The 27,528-nt window shown below is 43.6% G+C and overlaps 1 long non-coding RNA gene across 1 annotated transcript in view; it reads left to right on the forward strand.

Moving 5' to 3' along the window:
- The window catches only part of LOC109282302 (uncharacterized), a 63,528-nt gene that overhangs the window by 6,714 nt on the left and 29,286 nt on the right, over nucleotides 1-27,528 (forward strand). The window contains exon 2 of the long non-coding RNA XR_002089240.2: nucleotides 10,364-10,577. This is a non-coding gene — a long non-coding RNA (uncharacterized LOC109282302). The remainder of the gene's footprint in view (nucleotides 1-10,363; nucleotides 10,578-27,528) is intronic.

Below are 27,528 nucleotides of genomic sequence, written 5' to 3' on the forward strand. Positions count from 1 at the left end.
CGTGTGTCCAGGGCCTGGAACAAATTCCCCCCAGAGGTGGTGCAAGCACCTACTCTGGATTCCTTCAAAAACAGCTGGATTTATTTCTTGCTGGTGTCACTTGATCCCAGCTGACTTCCTGCCTATGGTGGGGGGGGGGGGGGGTCTGGACCCAATGATCTCTTGAGGTCCCTTTCAGCCCCTAATGTCTATGAAATCTATGAAGTAAAAATAAAATCAGAAAACAGGAAGCCATTATGTATCAAGGATGGTGTTAGAATCTAGGCATGGCCCAGAAACTAAATGAATACTGTAGTTTGTCTCCGTTCTTACTAAGGAGTTCAGTATGGAACAGGTTAGCAAAGTAAGGAGGACTCCTGAGAACATGGAAAAAGAATAATCACCATAAATGAGGGTAGAAGCTTACTGTGTTTAAGTCATAGAGACAGGATACTTATCAAATTCTGGGATGGAGATTATGACCACAGTGAATTGCAGGTCTATCAGCAAGAATTGTGAATAAATCTACCATTTTTTTATTAGTACCATCAAATATAGTAGCTATATTTTAGGAATGGCAGGGATGCAATCCAGGTTGCTATAGGCTTGTAAAACTGATACTAATAGCATGTAAGCCTCAAGCACAAATTATGAAGAACAAAATAACTAATAACTAAAAAAGAAATAACAACTAGTGGAAATGGGATAAAGTGCAACATATAATTACCAAAAATAGATTAGGCTAAGATAAACTGATATCTTTCCATGATATGACTGATTGTCTTAGACAATGGAAATGTGCTAGATGTTCTCTATCTGGACTTCATTAAAGCACAGTACTACCTACAAACTTGTTCTTTAAGAAAGGAATTAGTAGAAGAATTTTGCATTGGACCAGAAATTGACTGAAGGGGAGATGGCAAATGGTAGCATTGAAAGGGAAGGCATGGATCTGATGAGAGAGACTGGTCTCTGTGCCAATCTTATTTAACAATTTCACTAATGACTTTGGCACAGAAAGCTAGAGAGAGAGGGGCTCAATCACACGGGCACTGCCCTGGAAGGGAAGGAGCTATGGATTCTGGCCTCTGGCCTTTCTCCTGTTACCAATGAAGCAGGATCTATCCAAGTAATTTCTCTCCATTTTATCCAATGTGAAATGGAGAAACATCTCTGAAAGTAGAAACAAAGACCAGACTCCACCAGCCTCAGTGAGTGTCCTTCTTACTGAGCTAACCACTCCTAGCTTTCTTTTCTTTCTCTCTTGGATGCCCAGTGGGCAATTACTCAGCCCACAGCTTGGTTGCATACATTGCTGGTAGGTGGGAGATGGAAGTTCAGTCCCCACCTATTGCAAGAGGGTCCTAGAAACCCGAGTCTCTGAAGGCAAGTGCATTACCACTGGCTTAGTGGGCTAGAAAACAGAAGGGCTCTGTCTGTCCATCACTGCCACTATTTTTGGTGACTTAGTAGGTGCTGTGTGCATTCCCTGGGGAGTAGGAGCTAAAAGCCATATAAATGGCCTGAAGTGTCACTTCTGTGGTGAGCTTAGCCATGTTAAATACTTCTTCAAGAGGTTATTTTATTATGGTGTTTTCACCATGGTTTTACATTTGTCTGTATTAGACACAGTAAATTAACTCCTCTGTGGGATAGTACTGTCCAGGACAAGCACTATCTTACAGTGGAGTCATTTAGAGTGCTGAAATGCTTGTATAAATGGTAACTGGGCCTGGCTGGGGCACAAGGGTGCTACAATGGGGCTAACCCCTTGTGCTTCAGCCAGTCACCTTCCACCACCTGGAGCCTAGGGCTGACCCCTCAGGTCCCTTGCCAGCTGCTCCATCCTAGCTCAAAAAACTTTAGTCCTGGGTGCATGTGAAGACACTGCACCCAGGAGCAGCTGACGCCAGAATAAACTGTAGCATGTCCATTGCTACATGCTAATTACACATGTAGATACATCCTCTGATTTTACTTGGAGCCAATTCAATTGGATCTTGTACCAGAGTCCATTGCTACATCCTTATTGCATGTGCAGATACATCCTCTGATTTTACTTGGAGCCAATTCAATTGGAGCTTTGGCTGTCTCATTCACTACCTGTAACCCACCGAGACATCTATACTCACTCATTCTGAAAGCTTTCTTTCTCTAGGTGGGAATAGGACTGGAGAACAGGCCCTTTTGATTTGCTATGTAATTCAATTCAATAAGGAACCTGAATGAACCCAGATCTTATAAAGCAAGGCTTTTGATAAAGTCTCACATAACATTCTCACAGAGAAGCTAAGGAAGTATGGGCTGGATGAATGGACTGTAAAGTGGATAGAAAACTAGCTGGAGCATCAGGCTCAAAGGGTAATAGTCGTGATATCTAGTTGACAGCTGGTATAAAGTGGACTGTCCCAGGGGTCAGTCCCGGGACTGGTTTTTTCAATATCTTCATCAATGACCTGGAAGATAGCATAGAGTGCACCTTCAGCAAATTTGCAGGGGGGAGTAGTAGATACACTGAAGGGTAGGGCTAGGATTTTGAGAGACCTCTAAATTGGAGGATTTGAACCAAAGAAATCTCATGAAGTTCAATAAGGAGAAGTGCAAAGTCTTGCACTTAGGATGGAAGAATCCCTTGCACCAGTATAGGCTGTGGACCAACTGGCTAACCAGCAGCCCTGCAGAAAAGGACCTGGGGGTTACAATGGACAGTAAGCTCAATATGTTGTGAAGAAGGCTAATGGCATACTGGGCTGCATCAGTAGGAACATTGGCAGCAGATCAAGGGAAGTGATTATTCCCGTCTATTCAGCACTGGTGTGGTTCCATCTGGAGTACTATGTCTAGTTTTGGGCCCCCACTAGAGAAAGGATATGGACAAATTAGAGAGTGTACAGTGGAGGGCAATGAAAATGATGAGGGGGCTGGGACATATGAATTTTGAGGAGAGGCTGAGGGAACTGAGCTTATTTAGTCTACAGATGAGAAGACTAATGGGGCGGGGAGGGGTTTAATAGGAGCCTTCAACTACTTGAAGTGGGGAGCAAAAGAGAATGGACCTAGACTGTTCTCAGTGGTGGCAGATGACAAGGAGCAATGGTCTCATGTTGCAGCAAGGGAAGTTTAGTTTAGATATTAGGAAAAACTTTCTCACTAGGAGGGAAGTAAAACACTGGAACAGATTACTCAGAGAGGTTGTGGAATCTCCATCCTTGGAGGTTTTTAAGGTTTTATTAACCTGGCTAGATAAAGCCTTGGCTGGGATGATCTATTTGGGGATGGTCCTGCTTTGAGCAGGAGATTGGACTAGATGACCTCCTAAGGCCCCTTCCAACCTAATTTTTTATCATTCTATGATCATCCTGGGTGACATTAACTACCCTGACATCTGTTGGGAGAATCACACAGCTACCTCCGGCAGGTCAGCCAACTTTTTGGCAACAATAGACAATGTGTTTCTGACACAGGTTGTGGAAGGGCCTACCAGGGGTAAGGCTACTCTGGATCTAGTGCTGGCCAAAGGTGATGACATCATAGGAAACCTAAGGATTGGTGGTACTCTGGGAGACAGCCTTCATGAGCTGGTTAGGTTCACCATCCACCGTAAGACTGATAAATCAGTTGGCAGAACAGAAGTCCTGGACTTCAAGAAGGCAGATTTTGCCAAACTGAAGAGGCTAGTTGAAGAGGCCCTCTGCAACCAGCAACCAGATGATTTGGGAGTACAGGAGCTGTGGAGCTTCTTAAAGAAGGTAATTCTCATGGCCTAAAGACAGGCCACCCCCATGCAGGCAAAAAAATAGGAAAGGAGCCAATAGACCGGCTTGGCTCAACAGGAATATTAGAGAACTTTTGAAAAAGAAAAAAGAGGCACATAAACAATGGAAGAATGACTCAACAGCTGGAGAGGAATATACCTGTATTGCCAGGGCCTGCAGATACAAGACAAGGAAAGCCAAGGCAGGCATGGAGATCAAGTTTGCAGCTGGAATGAAAGACAAGAAAAAGTCCTTTTATTGATACATAGGGAGCAAGATAAAGTCAGACTCCACTGTGGGATCCCTAGTGAATGCTCAAGGGCAGCTCACAGTTGATGCCCATGAAACAGCCAAGCTCCTAAATGTATACTTCACATCAGTATTCCTGAAATCAAATGGGGGGCTGTTCACCCGACCAGAGGCCCAGGGAACATGGGGAAGACAACAAACTACACAAAATCAGTCCTGAACAGGTGAGGGATCTCCTAAAACATTTGGATGTCTTCAAGTCTGCTAGACCCAATGGCCTGCACACAGGAGTCCTGAAAGAACTGGTTGAGCTAGTAGCAGCACCACTGGCCAAGCTGTTTGAAGAGTCATGGAACTTGGGAGTGGTCCCGGATGACTGGAGGAGAGCCAATGCGGTGCCCATCTTCAAGGAAGGGAAGAGGGATGACCCTGCAAACTATAGGCTGGTCAGTCTGACCTCAGCCCTGTGTAAAATCTTTGAGAAATTTATTAAGGAGGCCATCATTTGCAAGCTGGAAATGGATGGGGTGTTAACAAGTAGTCAGAATGGCTTTGTCAAGGGTAGATCATGCCTGACAAACCTTGTGTCCTTCTATGATGTTATAAACCAATTAAAATGATGCTATTTGCCATTTCAGTCTGTCATCCAATGCTGCTAGATTTCATCAAGAAGTGACTTGGTATTACTGTATAGAGAATCATAGAAGCATAGAATTCTAGAACTGGAAGGGACCTGTAAGATCATCAAGTCCAATCCCCTGCCATGGGCAGGAAGTTATCGGGCTCAGACAAGCTCAACAAGGTGCCTGTCCAGTCTCCTCTTGAACACCTCCAAGGATGCGACTGCATCACCTCTGCTGGGAGTGTGTTTCAGATTCTGGAAACCCTACAGAAAAGAAGTTCATTTTTATATCTAGACTGAATTTATCATCTATAAGCTTGTGTCCATTGGTCCTCATCCTCCCATGAGGTGCCTTCCTGAAGAGTTGCTCACCTAAATATTGGTGTTCACCCCTGACGTACTTGTAGGTGGCTATTAAGTCACTTCTCAACCTTCTCTTACGCAAAGTGAACAGGCCCAATTCCCCAAGTCTCTCCCTATAGGGTAAACCCTTAATGCCCTTGACCATACAGGTGTGTGTGTGTGTGTGGGGGGGGGGGGACTCTACCATGAGCCCTCAGAGGCTCTGATTGCTGCTGCTGCAGCCAGTGCCTGCAGGCCTTTTTTTTTTTTTTTTTTTTTAAGTGCAGGGAGGCTGGGGCCAGGGACGGCAGCCATGGGGGCTTCTCCCACAGCTCCTCCAACTGTGTCTGCCTCTGCCCTGGTGGGAGGAGTCGTGGGAGAAACTCCCATGGCTGCCCTACCTGGCCCCATCCCCTGCCCGGCCCCAGCCTCCTGGCACTTGAAAAGGAGGGCTGCAGGTTTGTGCCGGACTATTCCTGGGGGGGCACCATTCTGAAACATCCGAAACATTTCTGAAATGTTTCAGATGGTTTTGTTTAATTTCGGAGATGTTTTTGAACCTTCCGTTTCATTTCTGATTCGATGTTTTAGGAGCTGAAATGGGCCAAAACCCCTCTGAAATGAAACGGCTGCCAAAATTTTGCACAGTTCTATCAATTATGATATTCACATGACTAGAGAATTAGTTCCATATTCATGACAGCCAAAAGGTCCTGAGCCATTTTTACTGTAGGAGTGGTCAGAGAGATGTGTTTGTTTGAGGATGGGAAGAAATGCAAAACAAATTTATAATGCTAAGCATGCTGTGTCAGATAACAGGTATGGTGCAGGGTTTGGCTTGGAACCCTTGGACATGTTTCACCAAGCGCACATGTGCAAGGACGCATGTTTAATAGATTCATAGAGTCATTGATTATAAGGGGCTGAAAAGGACCTTGCAAGATCCTCAGGTCTAGCCCCCCTGCACTAGGCAGCAAAGACAACTTGGATCAGGTGCCCCCAGCAAGGTAACCATCTAGTCTCCTCTTGAAGATTTCCAGGGTAGGTGATTGCACCACCTCTGGAGGGAGCTTATTCCAGTCTGGACACCCTAACTGTAAAGAAGTTCTTCCTAGTGTTAAGTCTGAAATGGTCTTCCAGGAGTTTGTTGCCATTACCCCTGGTTTTCCCCAAGAGTGCCCTGGTAAACAGTTGTTCGCCAAGCCCTTGATATATTTCCCTGATGTAGTGGTAAGCTGCTACCAAGTCCCCTCTCAGTCTTCTGTTTTTTAGGCTGAAGAGGCCCAAGTCCCTCAGCCTTACCTTGTATGGCTTGCTTTGCAAGTCTCTGATCATACAGGTGGCTCTTCTCTGGACTCTCTCAAACTTTTCTACATCCTTGTTGAAGTGTGGCACCCAGATCTGGTTGCAGTACTCCAGCTGCAGTCTTACCAATCCTGAATAAAGTGGAAGAATCCCTTTTTGGGTTTTGCTTGAGATGCATTGGTTGATGCATGCCAGAGTATTGTTTGCCCTGCTGGCTACAGCATTGCACTGATGGCTCATGTTCCTACTATGGTCTATTATTACTCTTAGGTCTCTCTCAGTCATGGTGCTAGTCAAATTGGTGCTGCTGAGCATGTAAGTATGTTGAGGATTGTTTGTCCCCAGATGGAGCACTTTACACTTCTCAGTGAGGAACTTCATTTGGTTTTGATCTGCCCAAGTTGCCAGCCTGTCTAAGTCCACCTGTATCCATAGCCTATCTTCAAGTGTGATCATGTTCCCTCAATAGCTTGGTGTCATCTGTGAATGTGACCAGTAAACTCTTCACGCCCACATCCAAATCATGGATAAAGATGTTGAAAAGCACTGGACCAAGCATGGACCCCTGAGAGACCCCGCTGACCACTTCTCACCAAGATGACACAGATCTGTTCATTAGAACTCTCTGGGTTCTACCCTGCAGCCAGATTCCTACCCACCTAACTGTCACGCAGCTAAGCCTGCAATCCTCTCCAATTTTCCCATGAGAACATTGTGGGATACCAGATCAAAGGCATTTTGGAAGCCTAGGTATACAATGTTGACCTCCTCTCTTATCCAGGTGGTGAGTTACCTGGCCATAGAAGGAGATGAGATTGGTAGGACAAGATCCACCTGCGACAAGGCCATGTTGGCTGTCATTCAGAATCCTACCTTCTGCAAGTGTATCTCACATAGACTCCTTGAAGAATTTCTCCAGGATTTTCCCTGGGATAGAAGTTAGGCTAATTGACTTATAGTTGCCCAGGTCCTCTCTCCTCCCCTTCTTGAAGATGGGCACAACATTGGCCCTCTTCCAGTCTTTAAGGACCTCCCCTGAGTGCCACAAGTTTTGGAAGGGTTTTGCCAGAGGTCCTGCGATGACTTTGGCCAGCTCCTTCAGAACTCTTGGATGAAGTTTATCTGGTCGTGCTGACTTATAAATGTCTAACTTTTCTAACTGATCACGCACTAGCTCAATGTCAACAGTAGGAAAATGGTCATTCCAAAGTTGTCATTCAGGAGTTCAGTTTTCTCGAGTATCAGTAACCAGCTGTCCTGAGTTGTTAAGCAGTGGCCCTATGCTTCCACTTGTTTTCCTCCTGTTCCCTACGTACCTAAAGAAGGACTTCTTATTGTCCTTGATTTCTGTTGCCAGTTTAAATTCAGTCACTGCCTTAGCCTTTCTAATCTTCTCCCTACAAATGTGAGCTGCTGTTGTATAGTCCTCCTCGGGGACTGTCCTAAGCTTCCATTGTTTGTACACCTCTTTCTTCTTTTTCAAGAGGACCATGATAGCCCTATTATGCCAGGAGGGCTTACCAGCCCTTCTGCTACCTTTCCTCTGCATGGGAATGGACTTCTGTGTTTTGCGGATCATGTCCTTGAAGAACGACCATTCTTCATGCACTCCTTTCACTTTCCGTCCCTGGTCCTGCAGTACTTCCCCCTCTATGGCCCTGAGCTTGTTGAAATTCACTTTTTTGAAGTCCAAACATTCAACCCTGCTAATTGATTTGCCTGCCTTGTGATGGACAGTGAACGTGATGGTCTTGTGGTTGCTGTCACCCAGGCTACCCTCTATACTCAATTTGCTCACCAGATCATCTCCTTTGGCCAAGACCAAGTCTAGGAGAGCATTACCTCTGGTTGTTCTGTGCACTTCCTAAGTCAGACAGAGATCTTCAATACAGGACAGGAAGCAATGCAACCAATCTGACTTAGCCAAGTGTTCCTCCCAAGTGATGTCCAGGTAATTGAAGCCGCCCACGGGACAAATAGCAATGGCACATAGTTGTGTCACTGCTATTTGTTCCTGGGCACACCCTTGCACATACAAATTGCACCCTGGCACATTACAAATTGCACCAGGTAGGGTAGGGAAGGCTGGGATCAGCACCTGGGGTGACCCCAGCAGCTTTACCTGGGGTTCTGGGGGCTTCCCAGGGCGGCAGTGGTGCTGAGCCAGCCACTCAGAGCCTTGCCCACAGCCAGAGTATGGCTCTGGCTGGCCAGGCACTGTTACTGGCAGTACATATTACTGCTGTGTGCACTGTGCTGCTTTATTTAGTAGGGGTGCTTTTAACACAGGATCTCTTTGTGTCAAAAAAATGCAGTGTGCTGCAAATTAGCAGTGCGGCAAATATGTGCTTGTGTGCCGCGTGTGATTTGCAGTGCCACAAACTACACATGCATGCTTGTGGGAAAGTGTTCCCAGTGCCATCTGACTAAAGACATGGCATTTATCCAGCCCCCTGAGGGTCATTCCAGTAAGGGTAAATGATGTAGTAGTGCCTATGATTGGCATAAGAGGCACACCCACCCCTTGTGTTTGACACATCCAAAAGAAGATGGGGCCAGGATACTGTAGTGATTCCATTTAGTCCCTTGGGACCATTAGCAGGTGGTGCATGTTAGAGCAGCCACAGGATCCGGAAACTGGAAAGGTAGGAAGTATGCTACTCTTTCAATTTCTTACCCACAATGTACATCTTATATTTAATTTGGATGTCTCTAAGAGTATACGGTGTATATCTTATATAGTACTTTAATCCTTTCAGGTAGGAGACACAAACCAATAAATAAATCTTTGTGGGTGTGCTGCTGCTGTTGTTGCTTTTAAACACTTTCCTCAATAATGAATGCAGGAACTTGGCCTCTGGGCAGGTCTCTTTGAATTGTGAGAGACAAGTTTAGAATGTTATCTTAGAATACATGAATAAGTATGATCCCCCTCCCCCTTCCCTGTTTCCCTATAGGAGAGCTCCATTCCTTAGCAGACTTCAGTCTTACTTGTGATGTCAAAGGGTAACATGTTTCCAGGGTTTCCCAGCAGAAGCTGAATCAAACAGAGGGTGATTGTAGGAGATGCTTAAAAAAGTGTGTTGGGGGGGGGGACAGGACTTTAGAATAACAGTCACTGAACACCTTCTTAAAATTGCTGTTAGAGTTTTGAGTGCATAATTATAGGGTTAATCTTCTTTCCAAAAAAACAATGTTGCAGGTCACCTCTAATGAATTGTGCAACTGCACAATTGTTTGATGTAAAATAGCAGCATGTATATTTACTTTTGCTAACTGCATTCCAAATAATATCCCAAAGACCTACTGAACATTGTTACCTGTGAAAACAGAGCAATTTTAAACACTTAAGGGGAAGCCTTGCTGTTCTATTAATTGGCTTAAAGTAAAACACTGTGTTTACTCATACTGTTTGAATAGCCCTTGTTGAATCACAATCCTGATTCAAGTGTTATTAATTCAAGAATCAAAATGCCTTTTGTTTGTTGCCATAGCAAAGGTGGCGTAAACAAATGCATTAAGCCTCAGCAACATATAGGAGCCCATAAATAAGAGTACACATTAAACATTTACAGAAGCATTTGTGTTGTAATAAACAGCATACATTTTGGCTGCTTGACTGACACCATGAAAAAATACATGAATGGGTCTATGAGATAAAATTACCACTATACAGTGGTCATTATCATTGTAACATTTATCAAATCTGAGCAGCCAGCAAAACATCTGGCTTTAATATGAAGTGTAGGATTTTTGGCTCTTCCTTTGTCCTACATACTTTCCATCCCCTTTATCAATGCCCATTGTCAGTGATTTGATGAAGCTAAATAGACTGCATTTGATTCTCTTAACACAAGGAAAATTAAGGAGTATTTTTTCCCTAAGCACTCAAAATGAGCTTAAATAGAATTGGTTTGGGTCATCAGGTCTGTGCATCCAGAAAATTTAATTGGGGTGGAGGGGAGGGTAGAATTTAATGGAGGAAAATCAAGCTTAGGTCTTATTTTGTTGTGTGTGTGTTTTTAAAAAAAATAAGCTTCTCTCAGCAATCACTTTCCTTAAGCCATGCAGATGATGTCATGCAGCTGATACTCTGCCCCTCTCATCTTAGTGATCTCAGCTGAGAATGAAATGAACTCTACACCTGAAATGAGTTTCCGAGGACTCTTGAGCTAACCTCCAGAGGGCAAAGTCAAACCCACTACTGGTCCAATTGATGTGGTTTGGCACAGCTGGCAGTGTATGATCACAAAATGACAGAAAGGAAGTGAAGATGGAGATTGAATTCACACCTCATCACATCCCATAAAGGGCAATTTTTCAAGGTCAGTGTTTAGGTGAATGAATGGAACAGCATTTGGCAATGGGCCCTGTGCTTACTCTTCTATGTACCCTACGTACAGCTGCTGCCTCAAGACCTTCAGGGTGTGTGTGTTTCCACAAAGATGCAATAATGATGATGATAATGATAATGGTACTAACCCTCCTAAACACATTCAGATTCTTAGAATCAGGCTGTTTTGTGTGAATGTGCACTGGACATAACAAAAGATGCCCAACTGGGCTTGAATCTACAGGGAGGGTATTACAACAAAGGTAAGTGTAAATGCACTGACAAGAGTGCATCTAAAAACTAAGGGACATCTCTTATCCTGATGGACTTATATTTAACATTGAAATAGTGTGGCAATCAGGGATTTTTCTTTGATTTTAAATGAGGATGCCTGAGGCATCAGTGGGAAAGGAGTGCGCACAAGTGGGCTTTGAGCACTACTTTTCTCCTTTCATTGTCCACTAGCCATGTCTAAGTGACTTCATTTTTGAACTCCAAAAGAGTGAGGGTCCGATTCAGTAAAAAAGAAAAAAAGAAAAAAGGGCTGTTATAAATAACATGGCACATGGTCTCCCTGGTATTGTGTTTATTGTATGCAACTGTAGTCCTTCTGTTTTCTATGACTATGTGGTCCTTCTATTTTCTCTATGCTGCACTCTGTTGCAGAGGCAGCTGCCATCTTGTTTCCATTCACATGCAGAAGGTAACTGAGCAAGATGTGTTCTCCCTCACTCACATAGTACTGCTTTCTTTCTAAACCTGCATTACAAGACAATCTAGAATGAAAATACTCTTGTATAGGGGGACAGCATCCATTTTGTAAAGGGCAGTGCAGTCTCTTAAAGCGTTTCATTTGCTGTGGCATTGGTATTTCAGGGAGAGACTTCAGAAACAGTCTCCTGCCTTTTAAGTTGTGATGAAACAAAAAGAGTTAGTTTTGCTGATATAATATTTTAAACCTGGTATTTCACTGGTTTGAGTGATTGGCTCTTGGGGCTAAGAGTCTTGTAGCGTAGCTGAAAATCACTTCTCTAACTAGAGGCAAATCCAAGGGGGTGCACTGGTGTGCTTGCATCCTCCTTTGATGCCTGCTCCCTACAGAATTTAATACCAACTTTCAGGGGCAGCAGCAGTAGCATTTCTAGTCAAGCCGTGTGGAGGGAGGCATCTGACTTTATAGCTCATTATCATTTACCTGATCCTTTCAGACCTCTTCATTCCACAGGTGTTAAAGACGGTCTTGTCTGTTTAATGGTCTTGATATTCACCAGTCAAGCTAGCCTTTGTTCTGCCATTCTGTTGTCTGTTCCTGGTTAGGAAGGTCCTATTCTACAGCCCTGTGGATTGTTTCAAACTGATTTTAATGAAGTTATATTTGTTTTTGCTATAACCATAAAATGATTGAATGACTAGAAGCTCTAAGCCCCTAGAGCTTCTAGCCCATTTTTAACTGGAGAAACGTGTTTTATATGTGATGATGGACACCACCATCTGCACCCCCCTTTTAAAAATTCTAGATTTGCCCATGTCTCCTACACATGGAGTTAAGCTAAAATGAGTTTTCAAGTTAATAAACTGTAAGGTTTGTTTTAATATTTGCAGCTTTTGTAATGACTCCTGTTCCAAATCAAACACCAGTGAGCACAAGTGACAGGTCAGCAGAAGTTTAGTTTTGAGAAGCCTAAAATGAAATTTATCTAAACCTGGTTGTTATTGTGGTGGCGTATGAGGTAGGAAATGTACACCACCATCATAGAAGTAGGGTCAGAAGGGACCTTGTAGATCTTCAAGTCCAACCCCCTGCCTGGGCAGGAAGAAAACTGGGCTCAAATGACCCCAGCCAGGTAGGCATCAAGCTGCTTCTTAAAGACCCCCAGGGTAGGAGCCAGCACCACTTCCCTTGGAAGTTGGTTCCAGATCCTAACCGCCCTAACTTTGAAGTAGTTCTTACGGATGTCTAATCTAAACCTACTCTCCAACAACTTGTGGCCGTTATTCCTCATTATCCTAGGGGGCGCTAGGGGAAACAAGGTCTCCCCCAAACCCTTCTGGTCCCTCCTAGTGAGTTTATAGATGGTCACCAGGTCCCCCTCAACCTTCTCTTGTGAAGGCTGAACAGGTTCAGGTCCTGTAGACTCTCATTGTAGGGTCTGCCCTGCTCTCCCCGGATCATGCGGGTGGCCCTCCCTCTCAATGTTGTCCACATCTCTCCTGAAGTGCAGTGCCCAGAACTGAACACAGTACTCCAGCTGTGGCCTGACCAGTGTCACGTAGAGGGGGAGAATCGCCTCCTTGGCCCTGCTTGAGATGCATCTGTGGATGCACGACAAGGTCTGGTTAGCCCTACTGACTGTGACCTCGCATTATCAGCCCATGCTCATCTTGGAGTCCATAATGACTCCAAGATCTCTTTCTGCCACCATGCTCTTGAGAAGGGAGTTTCCCATCTTATAAGTGTGCTGCTGGTTACTACTGCCCAAGTGCAGCACCCTGCACTTGTCAGTATTGAAACGCATCCTGTTTTTGTTAGCCCAGCCCTGCAACCTATCCGGGTCTTGCTGCAGTCTTTCCCTCTCTGCTAATGTGCCCAGCTCACCCCAAATTTTGGTATCATCAGCAAATTTGAACAGGTTGTTTTTCACCCCGTCGTCCAAATCGCTGATAAAGAAATTGAACAGCGCGGGCCCAAGGACCGAGCCTTGGGGGACTCCACTGCCCACTTCCCCCCAGGTCAAATATGACCCATCCACCACCACTCTCTGAGAATGACCCTTCAGCCAATTCACAATCCATCTGACTGTGTAGGCATTGCTGCCACAGTCGCCTAGTTTTTTAATGAGGATGGGGTGGTCAACAGTGTCAAAGGCCTTGCTGAAGTCCAGAAAGACTACATCCACGGTGACACCTGCGTCCAATGCTTTTGTGACCTGATCGTAAAATGCAACCAGGTTGGTCTGACGTGACCTGCCCCTAATGAAACTGTGCTGGTTGTCCTTGAGCATCATCCCCGATGCCGGGCCATCACAGATGTGCTCCTTGATGATCTTCTCAAAGAGTTTCCCCAGGATTGAGGTAAGACTGATGGACCTGGGCAACTATAGGCCCTCCCTCCTCCCTTTTTTAAAGATGGGGACAACATTGGCTATCTTCCAATCATCTGGCACCTGGCCCGAGCACCACAAGCGCTTGTAAAGCCATGCCAAGGGCCCTGCAATAACCCCTCAACACCCTGGGGTGGAGAGCATCTGGACCTGCTGATTTGAACACATCCAGCCCCTCCAGAAGCACTCTAACCTGGTCCTTCTCAACCTTAGGTCTGGAGGCGTTCCCCTCGAGTCCCTCTTGAATCACGGTAGGGGAGTCCCAGTCCCTGCACAAGAAAACGGAGGTGAAGAATTTGTTAAAGAGGTCTGCCTTCTCCTCGGGCGCAACCACCAGATTGCCCAGCATATCTTGCAGAGGCCCCACATTTCCCGGCGCCTTCTTCATCCTCCCTATGTATTTGAAAAAGCACTTTTTATTATCTTTGATCTTGGATGGTAGTCCTAGCTCTATGTCCGCCTTAGCTTTCCTAACAGCCCCCCTACAGGCCCGAGCAGTGGAGGTATACTCTTCTTTGGAGATCGCCCCCCCCTTCCACCGAGTGTATGCCGCTTTTTTGGCAATCAGGGATTCCCGGACATCCTTGGTGATCCAGGGAGGCTTTTGGGCACTCTTGCCCCCCTTGCTTCTTGTTGGGATCATCACCCCTTGGGCCCTGAGTATCGTCTCCTTAGGGAACGACCACTCTTCTTGGACACTGAGTTCCCCTGCCCTTGAGAACCCCAGCGCCTCTCCCACCAATCTCCTCAACTCTTTGAAGCTGGCCCTCTTGAAGTCTAGGGCTACCGCCTTGCTGCAGGCCCTTGTCACCCTGTGCTGGATGATGAATTCCAGCAGGCGATGATCGTGATCACCCAGGTGGTCAAGGACCTGGAGCCCCCTTACCAGATCATTGCCTGTGGCCAGGACCAGGTCCAACAGGGCATTTCCTCTGGTGGGACTGTGCACCTCCTGGGTTATGTGGAGGTCCTGTATCTCGGCCAGGAACCTCCTGGAATGGTCCGACCTGGCTGACTGCTCCTCCTAGCAGATGTCCGGGTAATTTAGATCACCCATGACAACTACATCCCTTGCCTTAAGTGCCTCTGCAAGCTGACCTGAAAATTCCCGGTTCAGCTCCTCCCCTTGGTTGGAGGGGTCTGTAGTAGACCCCCACCGTTAAATCCCTCTCCCCCTGGCCCCTTTGTATCTTGACCCAGAGCACTTCAGCTTGCCCCTCCTCTGACCCCATTTTGCTGGCAGAGGATGTGTATTGCTCTTTGACATAGAGAGCCACACCCCCTCCCTTCCTTCCTTCCTTCTCTATCCTGCCTGTAGAGCCTATAGCCCCTAATGCTTACTGCCCAGTTAGCATCTATCCAGTCCGTTTCACTGTTCTTCACAAAATATTGAAAAACTATTATTACCCTTCAGTCAGAAACTCTGAGACCTGCCAATTGTAAATACAAAACATCTAGGTTCAAATTTATTTCTCTTCCCTTCCCAAATTTAATTGCATCTTTTTTTTAATATGCATTTTGCCAATATATGTTAAGCCCCACAATCTCAGGTTTTGCACAAGGCACTACAAACTACTCCTGCTTGCTGGACCTGATGCTTTAAATGAGTCCCATGCTGGATGACAGTAGTTTCAAACATATGGGCTGCATGTTTGGCTACATGGCCCCATCCCCCCTGTGAATTATTTTAATCCTGGATGCCAACCTGCAAATGCTTTAATCTGGATTCTGCTCATTGGGCTATTAAAAATTCCTCCTACTTCTGCCAGGCTTGTCTGTCCCTAGCTGCACTAATTCAGCACTTCCTGACCTTCCTGACAGACGGAGTGATTGCTTGCTGGAACTGCTGGGTTTTGGGATTTTTTGTGGGGGGTGTGGGGTGAGTGGGAGGGGCATAGTTTTTGGTGGGGAGGTTGGGGTCTTTAGAAATGAGCTATAACCATTAGTAGAATGGCATTATTGGAAGGATTCTTTTCCTCCTGCTTTTTCCTTCCACTTTCCACCTTAAATCAACTGGCAGATCAACACTGAGATCCCCCCCGATCTGGCCATCAATTGTTTGGCTGCTACAGCCTCCTCCTCAGTGAGAATGGCTGTGCTGTGCTCTGCTGCTGTTAGTCACAGAATGACCTGGAGATCTGAAGCAAAAAACAGATGTCTCAATAAATTTTTGTCAAAATGTAATTACCTCGGGAATAGGGAAACAAATGGGGGGAGAGAGAGAGGACCAGATGCATGACGCTAAAATATGCAATCATAATTATAAAGGAAGTTTTAAATAACTAAGAGGAAAAAACAATGAATGCAGTGAAGAAAATCTCCCTTCTGCTGTTCATGTCTTTGGTTTCAAATGAATTCCTGAAATTCAGTTTCTGTTCATTATGCTCAAAGCAGGATCAGCGTGGATTGCACAAAATGTATCATCCCAAGTGCTTCTTTATAAATAAATATCAGCAAATATGACAGGCTATCTTTCCCTCAGGAATCTGGTCAAGTCGCTTCTTCCTCATCAGCCAATAAAAAAAAAATTATAAACTGTGGGTTTCTTCAATAACTGTAAAGATTTTGCATTCTCACTATTTGGAATTCTGACTGTGTGTTAATATATAGTCAGAACTTTCTGGGCAAAATTCCCAATGTATTTTCACAAATACAACAGTATGGTCAGTTGGTTACAAATAGCCTTGTGTGAGTGTTGAAATGGCAAGCTGAAGCTAACAGATGAGTCTGTATCAAATCTCAAAACTGGATTGCTTATGGGTTCCTCTTAAATACCCAACATGGTGCTAGGGCATGGATGTTCCAAATCAGTAGGATGACTTTTACTTTTCAAAAGTGAGATTATCTTTCATTAAAGGTATCAAATGATCAGCTCTGGAGACTGTTAATCCCCAGAGCAGTATCAGTACAAGCAAGTTTCCTTCACAGATATGTCTCAGTTTGACATGGAATTGAGTAGAACTTGCCCAGTGAGTCACTAGGAGGTTTTCTAAGATCTTTGACATTATGCATCTAATGCATGACCATTGAAGAGCTTTTCAATTAGTGAGTAATTGAGGGGTTTTTTTTGGTAATGTAGAACACATTCTCTCTAAGAACTAGGCCAAAACCACTAACTGATTTTATACAGGCCCTTTATCAGGTCTTCACAAGTTTCATCCAATGTCAGTTGGAGCTAGTTGTTAATTGCAATCATACTAAGCCCTGAGCTATCCCATCCACAGAAGTCAGTAAATTAAATTTGGAAGTGTCGTACATTGAATTTCTGTCCCCTAATGATGGGTCTTTTAAAAATGACTTCCCTGCATCTTCCTGTTCACATTGTTCATTTGTCGTGTTGTTCATAAAAAATGCTGTTTTTGAAGGAGAGCATTGTTGACTGTAATGTTGATAGAGCCAATCTCCAGAACAAAAGGGAGTCAAGAAGGAAAAAATCATTTGATGTATTCAACACTGGCCTTCAAAATCCAGCATCCCACATACTGTCTGTGGTGATAAACAACCTGATAAATTTTAACTAAGACCAAAAATAGAATAAACACAGTCAGTTTCTTTCATCTACAACTTAACCACCTTCATTCTATAACTGCATTAAAGAGAAAATGGGATCGGTAACATTCTGGGGTGTTAGGCTACTTTGCTAAATCTCAACTTGAATTAAATAAGAAGTCATAGCTACTGTAGAGATGTTACAGGAATTCCTGTGTAATTGGAATACTTCCAAATATGGTAGAGCATTCAGAATCTTCATATCCTGCATGAAAGTCACTCATATTCCCTGAAGCATGCTATGGCTTGGTAGGTTCACAGATCCCTTTCCTAGAAATGCTGGCACCTCAAACACTATCTGCAGCCAGACGGCCTTCCTCATCCCTTTCTCCCCAAGAGATGAGCTGAATTTGTTGGAACTTTACTATTATTAAGAATTTATCACACTAAACTTTCAGCGGAGTAAACTGGATTCCTGGCACTGAGGTTTCTCTTCCTTGAATTATGCATCTCATGTGTGGACAGGATTCCAGTATCTCTTATTATGTCAAGTGAATATTGACTCATAGCAAGTGTTCCCATAGCTTGGACACAGTTGGCTGAAATCCCCCTTGTGAAGATGAGTAATAACTATTCAGGAAACAGTGAGACTTTAGCTTAGGAGTCAACACCTCAGTTATACATTTCAGATTTTAGGTGCACTCCTGGCTAACTTATGGCATTGAAAGAAATAAACATACGAGCAGCTTCTCCTGAGTCATATTGTGGTTGGACCAAGTTGTCCTATTTTGATATATTATGGGTGACAAGAGACTTGTTCTTCCCATGACTTGAGGGAGATTCTGAAACATCCTTATGTAGCCTTACTGCTGTAAATGCAGTGTTACTATTTTTGTTTAATAATTCACAGTATGGCTAATAAATTATACTAGAGACCAGCAGTGCTCAGAACTCTTATTAGCCTGTCAGCTTCTTCCTTTTATACAGCCTATTTTATAATTAATACTGAAGCATGCTGAAAAAAAATCAAGTCTATTTTAGTCACCAAGGCTGCTCTTTTGGAGACAAAGAAGACAGTATTTAACACTTTGAATGACTCTGCCTCAGTAATAAACATCGCTTTCTCTTCTCTCATGGATATATTTTCAGGCATTCCTGATTAGATATTATGTGGGGGGAAAAGGAATTAAAGCTAAATGGGACACTTAATCAAAATTCAGAGTTCATAATTGTAGTATATTCACTTGTAAGCCTGCTGATTTTATTTTAGTACTAATAGCAACAGTCCCCAAAAAGAGGTTTGAACTGAATACGTTCAAGGACAGCTTGGGGAGAAGTGTCTGTTCTGTTTTATTCCAGGTTGGGAGCTGAAGATATAACTGTATGAATACTTTCCAGCTACAAACTTACTTAGACTTCACCTGGACTTTTCAAAAGGATCCTTAGAGAGTTACTTTCTGTGACACTGGGTACTTCATTTTTTAGTAGTCTTTAAAACATCAGCCTTAAAAAAAAATAAATAAATAAAAAAAATAGTTAAGTGCCTGACAGATGAAGGTAGGCACCTAGTGGGATTTTCAGGACCACTTAAACACCTTAGATCTACAAAAGGATGAGTACTATAGGAAGCTAGGGCCAACATTTAGATCTTTGAAGCTTCTATTCAGTTGCTTCCTAACCTTGGAGGTGCCTAGATATTTTTAGGGAAATAGTAAAGTGTCACAAAAGCCTAAAGCTTATAGGTATGCTCAGACACACCTACACTTTCTTGACATAGCAGAATGGGATGCAATTCTAACAAGAGATAGTTTCACTTAGCTCTGGGCTGCTGCCACTGCACCTTCATGGCTAGGTTGGGGCTGGAGGCAGCATGTGCTCTGTGCCCCAGGCTGGAGTGGGGTCCTACCTGGAACCAGAGCTATGACAGGAAGGTAAGCAGCAGTTGCAAGGGTGGGGGTGGGAAGGAAAAGGCAGGGGGAAGGTGGTGGGGATGGGGAGCAGAGGCTTCAACTCCAACTCTTTCTTTTGGCTCTGGGTCAGAGTTGGAGGCATAGCTGCTACCCCCCTCCCCCCCCCCCCCGACATACTTGTACTCACATCTAAGATGAGGGCCCCCCATACTGACTGGGAAAAAAACTTGCCTTGGTTTCAAGTAAATATGGTATTTGAATGGGCACAAACAAGCAACCATTTTAAAGAGATCCTTTTCCATACCTTGCTATTCAGCCCAGCATACTGAAGAGCATCTATATATGTGCTTGTTCGACGAGCTTTAGATAGAGCTCCCACCACCATTTTGAAGCATGGGGACACTGGTACATGAGACATGGAGGCTGGCTGGTGTGCAGCAACTTGATTAATCAAGTCTGCTCCAATATAACATGTACAGCAGCCTTTGTGCATATGTATAGGTATCCAAAATGTCTATTTTTACCCATGCCCAGAAGTCTGAAGGTTTTGGGGTATCTTCCACACCACCTCCCATCTGACTTCCATACCTGATGATTTTTGGCAAAAGACTTATGACTTCTGCATAACTTGCTCTTAATATTAGCTCTTCTACGGATTCTAGAGTAGTCAAGAGGGAAACATAGACTAGGGTGTTCCATTTCAAGGATGATGCTAGGCTCTTCTCCCCACTATGAATAGATATGAGCAAAGACTTGAGTTCATTGGGAGAGGCCTTCAGCCCTAGGTGGCTGTATATGTGCAGTTTGAGTAAAATTTTCTAATGTGTGTCACCTGTTCTAAATGAGTAAGGTTTGAGTCACTTTTTGTTTAGAAGTTACCACTGATGTAGAACCTCAGCAAGGGAGGAAGTTATAAGAATTACTTAACTATAACACTGGGAAATAGTCAGGCTCTCAACCTATTAAAATAGAGGAATGGAGAGAGAATAGAGTTCTTCAGTACAGATCTGATCTGAAGTCCACTGAATAAGAGTTATTTCACTGATGTCAGTGAGCTTTGAAGTTGAATCTCTACCTGTTAGGTTCTATCAGTCTGGTATGCTGCGTTTATAGAATATAAATACATTTAATATAGGATAAATACAGACAGTCAAAAAGCCCAAGGCTGAATTGATTCAGTCTTTGCTGGTTAGTCTAAACTGCAGAGATTAAGCTGAGAAACAAATGGACAGACATTCACTTTTGATTCAGGTAATGCAGCCACATGCCTATAGTAGCTGAGGCCGGAAGCTTGGGGGGGGGGGGGGGGAGGGTGCTAAAGCATGGCTTTCTGGCACATAGCTAGTGTGGGCTGTGTGTTTACTTCCTCTTCATGCTGTCCCCGAGGGCTCTGGGATTTGCAGTTCACAATCACAGTAACAGGACTCGGCACAGTTGCTTGTTGCTTCTTCTTCCAGCTTCCAGGTGCCTCTGGGATTTGTAGTCCATAGTCACAGCCAGCAGTAAGTTTTCAGCAGGGCAGGGCAACTCTAGCCATCAAGGCCTAAAAGTTAAGCTTGCACAGTCAAGCTCACAAAAGTCTAGGAATTCTAAATTTAAGAATAGGTGTTTGTTCCTAATTCTAATCCTGGTGAGTATATTGGGATAAAACCAGGGCATGCTTCTACATGTGCAGGGAGGCTGCTTTGACGCACTGTAATGACTAATTAGCATGCTTCAGCCAGCCTCTGCATCTCATGTTTCAGCATCACTGTGCTTCAACATTGTGGCAGGGGCACTTTAACTAAAGCTTGTTTGAAGCGCAGGGGTGCTGATACACAAGACGCTGTCGGTGCTTTAATTAGAGCAGCTCTCGGAGCCACTCTAATTGAATCCTACCCTACCTCCAGAGCACGTGTTAAAACACTCTTTAATTACACCATCACATCATTCTAATATTATAAAAGCCTTTGTCTGTCTGTCTGTCCATAATGCTTTATTCATGCTCTGACTGGCTGTCTTGGCAGTCAATTGGGGTGCTCTAGATAGACAGGACAGATGGTGAAGCGCCACCATGACAGTGGGGACTGAGGGGATGGGGGGCCAGGCCCCACCCCCCCTTGCCTTGGAGGCAGAGGGGAACAGTGGGGTCCTTGCCCCCCCCAATCTGCTGGCCTCACCCCCCAAATCTGCTCCTTGGAGCCAGGGGCTAGAGCACCCCCCCACTCTTGCCCCCCAACAAGAGCCGACAGGGAGGGGAGGCATACAAAATAATTAGCACTGGGTTTTGATCTCCTGATACATAAGTTAATAGGCTGCGCTCCTGGAGAACAGAAGTTCTAAAGCAAAAGCAGAGGAAAAACGGAACATGATTTTTTTTTGTAAAACGTTTGTGTCAGTTGTTCTGCAGACGCACTTCCCTGCTGATATTCAGCCTGTTGGCCAGCGTTGAACATTTAAAAATAAGTAGCAACAGCTTGTGTTATTGTAGCGGCCATTTTAGGAACGCTCTCTGTGGAACTGGCTGTCAAAGGTGTCCAGCTTAATTTCAGAAAACCAAAGTGCAAGGGACTCATCTACAAAATGTTTGCTTCAATTTTCAGTATTTCAGATACCAGAGATGTAAAATACTCTGTCCTTGTTTTTAAACTGGATGGTCAGTGAGTTCCTGGATTTAGGTATAAGATTTTAGATAAAGTGGTAACTGAATAATAAAAGAATTACAATGTAGTGATTAGTAAAATAAAAGTCTACCAGAACAGTGAGTAAACCAAACAAAGGTGGCACAGTCCAATTAGAACATTTCCCTGCCATATTGTAGTGCAAATTTTATTTTCAGTCACCAAGGTTAATGAGACCTAAAGCTTAAATAAAACAAACACGCAGAAAAAGTGTTTGTGTAACAAGTTGTACTGGCTGCTTTAAAACCTCAAGAAATATGTATTTTCTATTTAAGTTGCTGTAGTTTTGTTCAGTTACTTTCTTTTGTTCTTGCATCTCTGCTGCTTAAAACCCTCTCTACAGGCCACATGCTGTGCATTTTGCCCAGTTTCCCCTCAGCCTTTTAAAGAACTCCACAGCCTAAGTCCACTGCAAAAGCTCGGGCATGTCCAAAAACACCAAGTGACCCCATAAGTACCTGTAACATGTTTGTAAACCCAGCAAAGTAGTTTTTGCATAACGTTGGGAGTCAGTATATGCTTCCTAACAGCTGTCGCTATCCTGAAAATAAATAGAGCTGCGCTAAAGGATATGTCCCTGGCAGGGTCAAGGAGACATTGTAATGAAAGGGTTAATTATCCCCAGTTGTGATGTATTTATGAAAAGTAATATCTTAATTCTGGGCTATTTTCCACACAGGTAGGAGTAGGCACTATATGTGATCTGCAGGCTAGAAACTATTGGATAAAATGTCCAAAATCTCAATCCTCCCTGTTGCATCCAGAGAAAACCTTTCTAATTTTATTGTTGGAGCACAGCATTTTGCCACCTTGCATCATCTTTACTAGACTGTGTAATATTATCCTATAATGTAAATTATGTTCTAGCACTGTAGCCTAGAAAGCAGAATTGAGATGTTCTTGGATTCCATGCCTGGCTTTGGATAATATGTGAGAGAGAGTGAATTGACCTCAGAGGTAATGAAATAGTTAAAACTTCTAGCAGATAAAAAACAGCTTTCTAGAAGTTCCTTGCTACTTGGCTGTTTTAGGGGGTTAGCTGCAATCATGCTCCCTAATTTTCTTTTTCATTTTCATTATAGTGAACAAAGCCCGCAGGTTTACAGTTCCATGGCTTATTGTGTGCATGTATTATTCAGAACCTAAAACCATATGGAGAATTCTGCTTTCTCGGCTATTTTTTTTGTACTAGGAAGTAGTAAAATGTTTTGAGAAGCTATTAAGTCTTTAAGTTACAAAATCTAGATTCCACCTTAAAAATGTTCCATACTGTATGTTACATAGCCTGGGGTGCTGACTAGCTGCCAAATATCTATCAGAGAGTGATTTATGATATATGATACGTTCCTCAGCCCAAGTGGAGACTGTTTAGTTGAAACATGAGAAAGGAGAGGCCTTGTGTTCTCAGAACCATGATGACAAGTTTCTGTTTGGCTTTCTGAGGGAACATACAGTACAAAACGTGCCACATTTTACAACACCAAAACTTATGTAAGGAACAAAACAAAATTCACGAAAGAAACGCTATTTTTAAGGCTCCGTTTACTTCAAGAGACAGTTTCTTTTGTTCGTTCTTTGTTGATTGTGTGGTCTGTGAAATGGAATCGTAACAGCTTGATTCTGACAATTAGAATATTTTCAACAGCTTGTCGCTTTATGAACATATTTTTGAAATGAGATTTCAGATCTGCAGCTTAAATTTTGTATGCGCCTTTCCTTTCAACTCTAAGTAAAGCCTGTGTTACGATTTCTGCTGTTTTCTGTTCTGCAAAGCAGTTTCCTCTGCAGCTGTGAAGAAGTACCTCTTCCATATGGCTTTTGGTATCTATACGGTATTGTGCCTGGGTAGAACAATATGGACAGTGACCTCTAGGGTCTTCAGCAAGAAAATCCCTCAGGGTCCTATGACAGTATTTATGGATAGCTACAGTCAGAAAAAAGCTGTTTGTCTATTTAATCTAACTAATCTATAGTTTCAGATATTTATAGAGCTTCTGTGAAGTGTCAGTATGTAATAGAAACAAGCACATAAAAAACATAATTAAAAGAACGCTTTGCTAGTGCATTGGCCCTTATACTTTGAATTTTTAAAATATTTTATTTCTGTCCTTCTACTATCATTATTCTCATCTTCTCCAGCCTTTTATGGTCTGAGGCAGTCTGTATGAAAGGCAAGTTTTACACAAGGCAATGAAAATGATTGGTTTAGAGTATGTTCTGATCTCTAACTTGTCCTGACAGCTTTGCAATGAGATCGCCTGCCTCTAGCATGTTGGTTTATGATATACCGTTTTAGAGGCCCTGACTGAGAGAATGGCCCATTGAGCTGGGTATTATGCAAACAGATAGGAAGATGCATAGCCCCTGCCAACAAAAGCTTACAGCCTAACTACTCAACAGACGGAAGAATGGAAGCATCACTATCCTCACCAACTGAGGGAAACTGGCACAAAGGCAATTAAATGACTTAACCAAGGCCATATGGGAAGCCTGTGTCAAAGCTAGGAACGAAACATAGCTCTTCCAAGTCCTGCTCCAGTTCCTTAACCTTTAAAGTAATTCTTTCCATAAGATTCATTGATGGCATGAGTTGTTTCTATGATTTTTGATAAGCACAGATTGTCCTGGAGGGATGTAAATTACGGGGTAGGATTTCAGGTGGCTGTAACCTCTAGGCCCATTCTGGATAAAGGAGGCACAGGCCTTCAGCTGGACCACGTATTGAGCTGGAGAGCAATGGCATACTATGCACTCCAAAGTTAAAGGAACAGGTAAGAGGCTTCTCAGTAGGCATGATAAGTGCAGTGTTTTTTGGCGAGAATTATGTTAATGTAGGCTGTTTTTTTGTTTTAATTTTGGTTTTGTTTTAATTTGTAGAGACTTGATTTGGTGTCTTTGATCCCTGGGCCATCCATTTTCATCTCACAGCTTGGCAGCTGTGTTTCTCATAGATTTCTTTGGTTGAGTGTTCATACAGGGAAGAATATGACCCTCCTCACTCTCCTGAAGTTTCTGAAAGTCATTGCCTTCCCTTGCATTATGCAAGGGTTCAGTATGCAGAAACATCCTATAAATTGACTTCTGAAGAAATGCTAGAAAGCAGGATAAGAACTATTTAGCCACTTTGGAGGTTAGTGACCCATTATCAGGTCCATGGGACACATAGATAAACTGGTAGATCTCAAGGCTTCCAAACTGTGGGCATACAGGTCCAAGACCTGGCCTGCAGTGAAACTGTCTTAAAAATGTCTTCTCTAAGCTCTGCTTCAATCTTGCCATATGTAATTCTTGTGTTGAACCTAATTTTGCATCTCTCAGAATCATACTGCAGGCTCAGCCTGTGGCTTTTGAGGGTCCTAGAAATAGTTTCATGGAATTGGTTGGCCTGACTGTTGTTTTCCTCTTGTATCACATGACATCAGGGAGAAAGAGAGAAGCTCAGGTTGTGAGGATGCTCCCTGTTCTGCCAAAGGGTGTGGGGTAGTACTGAGGAGTTTTAGGAGCCTGCAAAGGAGCTGTGAGGATCACTCCCCATCTTTCAAACATCTATGAATTGGGAGACCGAAAAAGGTAGTCCTTCCTGTGTATGGCCTGAGGCCTTACTTGGTACTTAACACAGTATACAGGCCCCAAGCTGAAGTCCATATCCATCCTCCTTCCTGACATCCTCCTTTATTGGTAACTTAACCCTACATAAGTGATTGCTTAAACTTCCTCCATAGGGTAGGCTGTCATCAGCACCTTCTTTATTCTACTTCGCTACTTTTTCCATCCAAAGAGGATAGTCCAACCACAATTTAATGAGTAAAGTTGATAAACTGCTTGTGGTACATGGAATCCAGGAAGCTAATACTAGGGCATAATGCCAGCTCACAGGATGTGTTATGAGAAGAGTACGTTACTGTATGCATGCACCATAGAAGTCAGAAAAAAGGAAGTGACAGTATATTAAATGCAAAACAAGCCATTGAGTATTTATGTTACGACATCCTGACTGTACTCTGCCGTGTTTGCATTCTGATGATGTGTCAATACTTGATGCCCTTACATAATGGTGGCTTAGAGCCACCATGATAACACTGACCTAATTTATTAGGCAGGGACTGATGTGACTCCATGAAAGTCACAAAATGGTTCTCCAGCCTGAGGATCCCACAATTAATTCTGCACCTTACCAAAGATGCTTTAAAGATACAAGTCTTCTTGTGGGAGCCTTGAAGCACCATCTGACATCAGCTGTGCCACTTTTCCAAGGTCTTAAGACTATTCAGGGCATGAACTCATGGTTTCAGCATCAGTCTTTCCTCACTAGGGAGATAACCTGTTGCTATTTTAGAATTATAAACAACTCTATAACTGTATTAAAATAACTGTTCAAGCCATTTTCTTGTGCTTGGAAATTCAGTCTAAGTAAGTGCTGAGGCCTGCAACTTGGCTACACTGCTCTAGCAAACAAACATCCTGTCTAAGTGCCCAGCACTCTGTGTTCCAGGATGATTGGCAGGAAACAGTGTGTTTGGGGAAGGGGAAGATGGACATTATAAAAGCTATAGACTGTTTCCCAAAACAATAGCCTAATACAAAACCAAAGGAGTCATTAAAATATTTACTTGTAGTTTAGTCTTTTAAGGAGGGGCAATGGGGGTCAGGTGTGTATACAGGTATTGAGACAGTGTCTGCACAACATGTAACTTGGGCTTCTATGTGAGTTATAAATAAACATTAGATCTCTGGTAGAGGATTGGATGCTGGTGATGCTTACGTGCACACTGGAGATGGGACTGAACTGAAACCACAGTTCTGAATACATACCTCAGAACTTGCAGAGAGTTTGGATATGCTTTGAAAATTGCATTTACCTCTAGCATACAACAAAGGCAGTACATAGAATATTGTGTCTGTCAAACTGCTTTCACCTCTAGTAGCATAGAGGAGTGCAGATGTCCCTGTTCCTGTTTGGGCTGCTACCCCTGGAAAAGGGATTCACACCTTAGGGTAGAGCAGGTGTTGTTGCCACTAATGCCCCCCTAGCGTTTTGTTTAAGGAGCTTGGCTTTAATCTCTGCTGAGTGTTCCACTGGAGTCCAGCTGGCAGAGGCTGCAATGTGGATGTATTGAATTAACATGTCCCCCAGCTGCCATGGCTATATCCCTTATCCGGTCACTCACTTTTAGAGCTGTGCTGATTGCTGGCAGCCCCTAATGTGAAGAAGGTTTTGGGCACACCTTATGTCACCACAGTCTTCCACTGCAATCATCATGCTGCAACAATATTAGTGAATGTGTATCTGATGACTTTCATGAGTGGATCCCAAGGCAGTTTGTGCTGCATGCGTGTGCATGTATGTGTAATCGTAATTCAGACATGTGCACAGGAGGTAACCAGATGAAAGAAGAGTTGGTGGGGACTGGGACTGGGAATGAGCAAATCTTGTTTTTACAGGACAGTAAAAAATTGGGAGGGGGCCTTTATGGGACTCTCAGGACTTTGTAGGGAGACTGTGGGACTGGTTTAAGATACCTCAGTGAAATATATGGTGTAGTCAGGAGGTGAAAGTGCAGTGCACTGGCAAAGACCTTGCCAAAAGGTCAGTTTAGTGGAAAGAGAGGAGGTGCTGAGTAATGCTTGATAATTGGGAAATTCAGATGACAAATTCTGAAAATATGGGTATAAATCAATACTTCATGTAAAAAAACCCACAAAAAACTGTAAAGGAATGGTCATAGTGAGGAAGAACCCCTGAATCTCTTTCCATAGAGGGTGCTGCTGGGAAAAGACAGAGT

Source organism: Alligator mississippiensis, chromosome 3, assembly GCF_030867095.1.
Source record: "Alligator mississippiensis isolate rAllMis1 chromosome 3, rAllMis1, whole genome shotgun sequence".
NCBI lineage: Eukaryota > Metazoa > Chordata > Crocodylia > Alligatoridae > Alligator > Alligator mississippiensis.